This window comes from Lolium perenne, chromosome 2 (genome assembly GCF_019359855.2).
Source record: "Lolium perenne isolate Kyuss_39 chromosome 2, Kyuss_2.0, whole genome shotgun sequence".
Taxonomy (NCBI): domain Eukaryota; kingdom Viridiplantae; phylum Streptophyta; class Magnoliopsida; order Poales; family Poaceae; genus Lolium; species Lolium perenne.
Window position 1 is genome coordinate 87,593,988 of NC_067245.2, and position 9,264 is coordinate 87,603,251.

The following is a 9,264-nucleotide window of genomic DNA, read 5'->3' on the forward strand; positions in this document are numbered from 1 at the left end:
ATATGTAATTATGCACTTTATCTCTTATTAAGTTGCTTGTTGTGCGATAACCATGTTCACTGGGGACGCCATCAACTATTCATTGTTGAATTTCATGTGAGTTGCTATGCATGTCCGTCTTGTCTGAAGTAAGAGAGATCTACCACCCTATGGTTAAGCATGCATATTGTTAGAGAAGAACATTGGGCCGCTAACTAAAGCCATGATCCATGGTGGAAGTTTCAGTTTTGGACATATATCCTCAAATCTCGAATGAGAAAATTATTAATTGTTGTTACATGCTTATGCATAAAAGAGGAGTCCATTATCTGTTGTCTATGTTGTCCCGGTATGGATGTCTAAGTTGAAGAATAATCAATAGCGAGAAATCCAATGCGATCTTTCTCCTTAGACCTTTGTACAGGCGGCATAGAGGTACCCCTTTGTGACACTTGGTTAAAACAGTGCATTGTGATGATCCGGTAGTCCAAGCTAATTAGGACAAGGTGCGGGCACTATTAGTACACTATGCATGAGGCTTGCAACTTATAAGATATAATATACATGATGCATATGCTTTATTACTACCGTTGACAAAATTGTTTCATGTTTTCAAAATCAAAGCTCTAGCACAAATATAGCAATCGATGCTTTTCCTCTATGGAGGACCATTCTTTTACTTTCAATGTTGAGTCAGTTCACCTATTTCTCTCCACCTCAAGAAGCAAACACTTGTGTGAACTGTGCATTGATTCCTACATACTTGCTTATTGCACTTATTATATTACTCTATATTGACAATATCCATGAGATATACATGTTACAAGTTGAAAGCAACCGCTGAAACTTAATCTTCTTTTGTGTTGCTTCAATGCTTTTACTTTGAATTATTGCTTTATGAGTTAACTCTTATGCAAGACTTATTGATGCTTGTCTTGAAGTGCTATTCATGAAAAGTCTTTGCTTTATGATTCACTTGTTTACTCACGTCATATACATTGTTTTGATCGCTGCATTCACTACATATGCTTTACAAATAGTATGATCAAGATTATGATGGCATGTCACTCCAGAAATTATCTGTGTTATCGTTTTACCTGCTCGGGACGAGCAGAACTAAGCTCAGGGATGCTGATACGTCTCCGACGTATCGATAATTTCTTATGTTCCATGCCACATTATTGATGTTATCTACATGTTTTATGCACACTTTATGTCATATTCGTGCGTTTTCTGGAACTAACCTATTAACAAGATGCCGAAGTGCCAGTTGCTGTTTTCTGCTATTTTTGGTTTCAGAAATCCTAGTAAGGAAATATTCTCGGAATTGGACGAAATCAACGCCCAGGGGCCTATTTTTCCACGAAGCTTCCAGAAGTCCGAAGACGAACGAAGTGGGGCCACAGGCGCCCAAACCCTAGGGCGGCGCGCCCACCCCTGGCCGCGCCGGCCGTGGTCCTGGGCCCCCGTGCCCCCTCCCGACTTGCCCTTCCGCCTACTTAAAGCCTCCGTGACGAAACCCCCGCACGAGAGCCACGATACGGAAAACCTTCCGTAGACGCCGCCAACGCCGATCCCATCTCGGGGATCCAGAGATCGCCTCCGGCACCCTGCCGGAGAGGGGAATCATCTCCCGGAGGACTCTACGCCGCCATGGTCGCCTCCGGTGTGATGTGTGAGTAGTCTACCCCTGGACTATGGGTCCATAGCAGTAGCTAGATGGTTGTCTTCTCCCCATTGTGCTATCATTGTCGGATCTTGTGAGCTGCCTAACATGATCAAGATCATCTATCTGTAATTCTATATGTTGCGTTTGTTGGGATCCGATGAATAGAGAATACTTGTTATGTTGATTATCAAAGTTATATCTACGTGTTGTTTATGATCTTGCATGCTTTCCGTTACTAGTAGATGCTCTGGCCAAGTAGATGCTTGTAACTCCAAGAGGGAGTACTTATGCTCGATAGTGGGTTCATGCCTGCATTGACACCTGGGACAGTGACAGAAAGTTCTAAGGTTGTGTTGTGCTGTTGCCACTAGGGATAAAACATTGATGCTATGTCTAAGGATGTAGTTGTTGATTACATTACGCACCATACTTAATGCAATTGTCTATTGCTTTGCAACTTAATACTGGAGGGGGTTCGGATGATAACTTTGAAGGTGGACTTTTTAGGCATAGATGCGGTTGGATGGCGGTCTATGTACTTTGTCGTAATGCCCAATTAAATCTCACTATACTCATCATGATATGTATGTGCATGGTCATGCTCTCTTTATTTGTCAATTGCCCAACTGTAATTTGTTCACCCAACATGCTGTTCGTCTTATGGGAGAGACACCTCTAGTGAACTGTGGACCCCGGTCCAATTCTCTTTACTGAAATACAATCTACTGCAATACTTGTTCTACTGTTTTCTGCAAACAATCATCTTCCACACAATACGGTTAATCCTTTGTTACAGCAAGCCGGTGAGATTGACAACCTCACCGAAGCTTCGTTGGGGCAAAGTACTTTGGTTGTGTTGTGCAGGTTCCACGTTGGCGCCGGAATCCCTGGTGTTGCGCCGCACTACATCCCGCCGCCATCAACCTTCAACGTGCTTCTTGACTCCTCCTGGTTCGATAAACCTTGGTTTCTTTCTGAGGGAAAACTTGCTGCTGTGCGCATCATACCTTCCTCTTGGGGTTCCCAACGAACGTGTGAGTTACACGCCATCAGTTCTTCTCTTCAAACTTGCCTTTTCCATTGTTCTTATTCTTAGACTTGTGGGATTGGAAGTTTTTCTTCTGTACCACATTGGCACTAGAACCTCCCTCAAAACTACGAGCGCGTGTGTCCTTTGCTCTCGCCTTCTCTTCCACATGAAGCGAGCCAATGAGATCCGAGACGGAAAACTCTTGTCTCTTATGTTTCAGAGAAGTAGCAAAGTTCCTCCATGAAGGAGGAAGCTTGGCAATAATGCCACCGGCCACAAATTTGTCCGGTAAGGTACACTTAAACTGCTCGAGTTCTTTGGCAAGGGACTGAATCTCATGAGCCTGCTCAACCACGGAGCGCTCATCAGTCATCCTGTAGTCATAGTATTGCTCCATGACATACAATTCAGTGCCAGCGTCCGAGACCCCAAACTTGGCCTCGAGCGCATCCCACGCATCTTTGCCATGGTCGAAAGCCATGTACGGGTCAACAATGTTGTCCCCAAGAATGCTGAACAAGGCCGCCTTAAACATGGCGTCGACCTTCTCAAACTTTTCCTGCTCCTCTGCAGAGAGAGGCCCCTCAGGTCTTGCATCGGTGGCGCTAAAACAGCCTAGGTTTGTAAACCATAAAATTGCCTTTGTGCGCCACCTCTTGTAATGCATACCATCAAAGAGGGGAGGTCGAGTAGCGGCAGCAACGCTGCTTGAATTGATTTGCCTATAATCAGGTTTTTGGATTGTTGAATATATAAGCAAATATCCATATGAAATAATCCGTACAAGTAATTGATAAATCATGACTATGAAAATAACAAATAAACTAATCATGTAGACTAGTAAGATAGATGAACAGATCACGTCTAAACAAGATAAACCGATCGCATCTATCACAGAAACTAGAAGAAGGAACTCTAACGGAAACTGAAAGAGAAACGACAAGATCACATACTTCGCAGCAGCGTCGTTGTCGCCCATGTTGAGGTTGTCGAAGAAGTTGCTGAGGTCCGGGAAGAAGTTGTCGGTGTGGAGGAACTCGTCGTCCGATGACGACGTCGTGATGCCAGTAGTCGCGCCGGAGCGCTCCCCAAAAACCTGATTGCCCCTCACCCGTACAGGTTCACGAGAGGCAGGGTTCCGGAGGCCTACTGTCCCGGCAGTCGGTGCACGCCGACGGACGGGATGAGGAAAACGAAGGCGGCGGCGCAATGAACTGGAAACAGGTAGTCGCATGTGCGTCTGGTAGGCGTCCGCGCTTATATAGTGCGGTTCGGGAAGGTCGTGGGACGCAGCCCACGTCCGAGTCGGCACAGCCACGATCCAGAAAAACCGGAAGGCAAAACGGCTGAGTAACGCGTCCCTTAATGACTCGAAATTGATTACACAATTAATTTCCCAAACAACAAAAAGATAAGCTCGGCTCGGCGAGATTCCCGCAACCCGCGGCGCGGCGCGGCGTGGCGCGTCGCGTCGCGTCGTGACGTGTCGTGACGAGGCGAGGCGAGGCGGGCGGCGGAGGAGGAGGAGTGCGCGATGGCTCTCTCTCTTCTCACTCACTTACTAGGACTAGAACAGTCCACCTTATATACCACTCCAACTATCTCCCAACTAGCAATGTGGGACTAAACTTTAGCCCCCCACTAGTGCTGCCACTGATTATTGGAATGGGCCATGTGAGTTTCAGAATTTAATAATGGGCCATGGGCCAAAGGCCAAATGCCCAAAATTCCAGCAGTCATAAGGGTTGATATATTGTGAGGTGAAAAATATCTTCAAAATAATCCAAATGAAATTAGCTTTTCGGGTTGATAAAATTTTATTTTACGGTTGATAGACAACATGTAGGGGGTTGATACATTTTAAGCTAAAGAAATCAACAAAATATCCTAATGAAATTTTTGTTTTCGGGTCGATAACTTTTTACAATTACCGTTGATGAATAACGGGCATATGGGTTGATAAATTGTGTGCTAAAAAAAGGTAAAATATTCTAAATTAAATTAGCTTTTTGGGTCGATAAAAGTTTAATTTATCGTTGATAAACAACAGGGTAGAGGGTTGATAAATTTGAGCTAAACAAGTCGACAAAATATTGTAAATGAAATTTAGGTTTTCTTGTTGATAACTTTTCACATTTACTGTTAATAAGTAACGGGCATATGGGTTGATAAATTGTGAGCTAAAATAGCTAAAATATTCTAAATAAAATTAGCTTGTCGGGTCGATAAATTGTTGATTTACCGTTGTTAAACAATGGGTAGAGGGTTGATAAATTTGAGCTAAAAAAGTTGACAAAATATTGTAAATGAATTTTAGGTTTTTGGGTCGATAACTTTCCACATTTACCATTGATAAATAACGTGCATATGGGTGAATAAATTTTAAGCTAAAAATATCTTCAAAATATTCTAAATAAAATTAACATTTTAGGATCGATAACTTTTCGTTTTTGTCATTGATAAATAACTCGTATAGGGTTAACAAATTGCAAGCTTAGAGAGTCGACAAAATATTCTATATCAAAGTTGTCCTAGCGCGATTCCAACGACCGCCATTTAGGGTTGCCTGGTGAAAGCACATCTTAAATCAAAATTGTTGTTTGAGAGATAAGATATTTTAAATTTAAGCTCAAAAAATCTATATTTTTATGTGCATTAAATTTACTGGGTACCGATTAGGTTCATGCGGTTCGATTTGTCTGTTTTTTAAATATACACCAGGTTCACGTTTTGGTTTGGAAAAGACAAAATGCAAGTTCACTTTTCTACTTTTATCATGTATGTTGTATAGGATAAAATAGATACGTCTGTTGTTATATCACGAAGCGACGGTAGTTCAGTTGGTCCAGCCGCATGTAACGTGAGGTCCCTGGTTCGAATCCCCTCTAGGGCCCAATTTACCTACGTCCTTCGTTGGACATATAAATAGGACCAAATTAAATTAGGCACGATCAACTTTTTTAAAATTCCATGTCCGGTTGAATAGTATACAATCAATTAGGAATTGTAGATTACTTTTTTTAGCAGACTACGGGCTGCATATACATATGATAGTGGAATACCGTTTGGTACAATCAGCTTTTTATCTAAATTGCGGTACAGTGTGATTTTAATATCTTGATGCTACGATCAACTTTGATTTTTAGGTCGGAGCAAACAGTTATAAAATGATTTAGCCCCTCAGGTATATCATTCAGAAAAAGTTTTTCATGTGTGGGATGTTCTCATCGACTAATGTGTTGACTTCATTTACCATGTAGTTTAGCTACTCTAAAACTTCGTGGCTGTTTTGTGAGTGTGTAGGTTTTATTGTTATAAAAAAAATTATCTTTTGTATAAATAAATGTTGTTTCAGAAGAGTTGCAGTTCAAAAGAATCCACCCAACATGGTTTTGTCTTAAATATCAACATTTAGAATCCAAGTTTATTTGCAGAATTATTAATATACTTACATATATTATTTTTATTAACAGTATTGTAAGTCTTAAAAATCTCATATATATCACTTTACACTCATTTAGTATTTTTCCAAAAAGAAAACATAGAGTCTAGTGACATAAGAAATTTCTTCAAGAAACCCTATTGATCCATGTAATTAAGAATATTTAAAAAATGCTATTTGTGTGAAGAATATAATAGAATACTAATATTTTTATAACTGTTTGCTCCGACCTATAAATCAAAGTTGATCGTAGCATCAAGATATTAAAAATCACACTGTACCGCAATTTAGATAAAAAGCTGATTGTACCAATCGGTATTCCACTATCATATGTATATGCAGCCCGTAGTCTGCTAAAAAACGTAATCTACAATTCCTAATTGATTGTATACTATCACTGCTATTCAACCGGACATGGAATTTTAAAAAAGTTGATCGTGCCTAATTTAATTTGGTCCTATTTATATGTCCACCGAAGGACGTAGGTAATTGTGTGTACTTCATCTTGCTTTTTTTTTTTCTGAAAAAAACTACATATCCAATCTATTTGGTGCCCCACTCTGTTCCAGCCTATTTTTTGTTGATGACTACCATGTTGGGGCACCAATTTATACGACTCTAGAATGTACATGTTTTGATAAAGAAAAAAACCGTACGTGATGTGGGCTGACTATTTAATTACAGAGTCCATGTTTGACACTTTTCAGCATGTCAAAAAGGTGGAAACGGACGACTCAGCCTATTTTCTCAGCCATCAACGCACGTTTTTCCGGTATTTCCTAATTCTCTTGTAGCGTGTCAGCCGTTTTTCTTTGTACGCAACTGATGTTGCGTAACATCTTTTTAGAAAAAAAAAATTGACCGTAAATTTTAGATCTAACCATCAAAATAATTATAATGATGTGGATTAACTTGGTGTCTCCATTAAACATCCACATTTTGCTTTTAGTAGGACGACTCAGCCTATTTTCTCAGCCATCAACGCACGTTTTTCCGGTATTTCCTAATTCTCTTGTAGCGTGTCAGCCGTTTTTCTTTGTACGCAACTGATGTTACGTAACATCTTTTTAGAAAAAATCTTGACCGTAAATTTTAGATCTAACCATCAAAATAATTATAATGATGTTGATTAACTTGGTGTCTCTATTAAACATCCGCATTTTGCTTTTAGTATATATAATAGATAGATAGATAATAGATAGATAGATGATGTATTAATCCTGACACTACGTACCTATCTTCAGTCCATCGCCAGATCACCTTGTCTGGCACGCCAAGTTATAACTGGATGCTTTCAAGCTTGCCGTGGAGGTGTAGGAATTGTAATAGGTTTTGCTCGTCACGTTGTACTCCGTATTAGTTCAAACGTTTGATTTTATTTATAAAATGCAGCCAAAGTCTGTTTCGTCGATAACCTTGCTCTATATGCTTCGTAAGACTAATCAGGATTTAATTAGGATCGATGTACTATTTCACGCCCTGAGCAGGTTGATCTGCATCTTCCATGACAGTGCACTGCCGTCTGCCGAGGCACATGCAGTGTAGTAACCCGGCCTTGGTGAATTTACCCTCATATGGAAAAAGGTCATTATTTTCCGTTCACATTCGACAGACACCACAAAGTTGTACGAATCGTGACGTGACCACGACCTACGGGCACAGCATGATAACTTGATAAGTCACTACGCTGCCGAGCAGAAGCCTTACCATGTTTCGTCATACGCGGGGTGCTAGCGCGTGCTTGGATAGATGTTTCAGGCACGCATTTGCTACTTTCCCATTGCAAAAGAAGAATTCCAACACGGTTACTTGCGTGTGTTCCTTGTTTCAAAAAACTTGCGTGTGTTCTCACTTCTCAGTGTGTGCTCCCCTTGTGTATGTGCAGTTACGGAGGATGAACAATTATTTTGGTATGGACGCAGTTTTTTTTATGGCATCTCCAACGGGTCCGACTCATTTTGAACATTAGATTGGCTGCGCGTTCATTTACGTCGGACACGGAAATGGTCAGAAGTCAGTTTGCGCCGAGGGTATCAGCGGGCCGACGCATTTTGTCCGCCAGACTATTTTTTTGAAAATAAATCAAAACATCACAAACAAGTACATTCCAAAAATATGACCACCAAATCAGACGCACGCGTGCGGATTTTTGCGTGCTTCTTCAGGAACCAGGTCTGGTTTCGTCGACCATGGTGGTATAGTCGGCCAGCATGATCATCGTGTCTTCTACTCGAATATTGGCCTTGACGTCCAGCCTTCTGGTCTCGGCGTCAAGCATTTTTACCTAGGCGTCTGCCCTTTTGGCCGTGACGTTCATCTTTTGGACCTCAATGACCTCTTTGGTGAGGTTGTAGTAGATGGCAGCAGAGGCCTCTTCTCGTCCCTTTTGGCCAGGGCCAACTTGCGATTCAGTCATGATCTTCTCCAAAGGCAGGCTAAACGCAAGGGCTGATGCCTCTCGGGCAAGATCAGCTTTGGTAGCCTTATGGCCCCACAGACGAGGTGGAAGAGCATTCTGCCCAAGATCGTCATCTTCGCCGTCGACGACCAACGTGGTTGTCCCATGCTTGACAACGTCATGGTTGCTTGCATAGCCAACCCTCCACTTCGACGCCTCCTTCAACTTCTCCCAACAATGAACCATATGGAACCCTTCTTATGTGTTGTCTTGAACACCCCAAGGTCCTGGGTATCTAAAATAGCTACAAATTAGATTTATGATATGCTAAATGTTGCATATATAGATGAAATGACGATGCCTGTTACTTACCAGTGCCATCGCGCATGTGCTGCTCTCGGGGTTGTTAACAACATGATCGATGGTGGCGCATGTTATATTGTGATCCAAATTCCAAGAAGAGGCTAACTTCTGACGAGCGGAGCGAGGCCCGTCGCCGGTAGGCTTGGGCTACGGATCATTGCCACCGTCTATATATATTCCCTGTAAGCCGCCGCTAGGGTTTTGTCGCATTATTGTACACCCACGGCGTTTGTAAACACCACCGAAATAGTGAAGTTTTGCTGGCTGGCGCCCGTGGTTTTTCCCTTGTGTGTTGCAAGGGTTTTCCACGTTAAAATCTCGTGTCCCCTGCAGTGTTTTACTTTTCGTTCTTCGTTTATTGTGCATCTCGATTCTTACAAGTG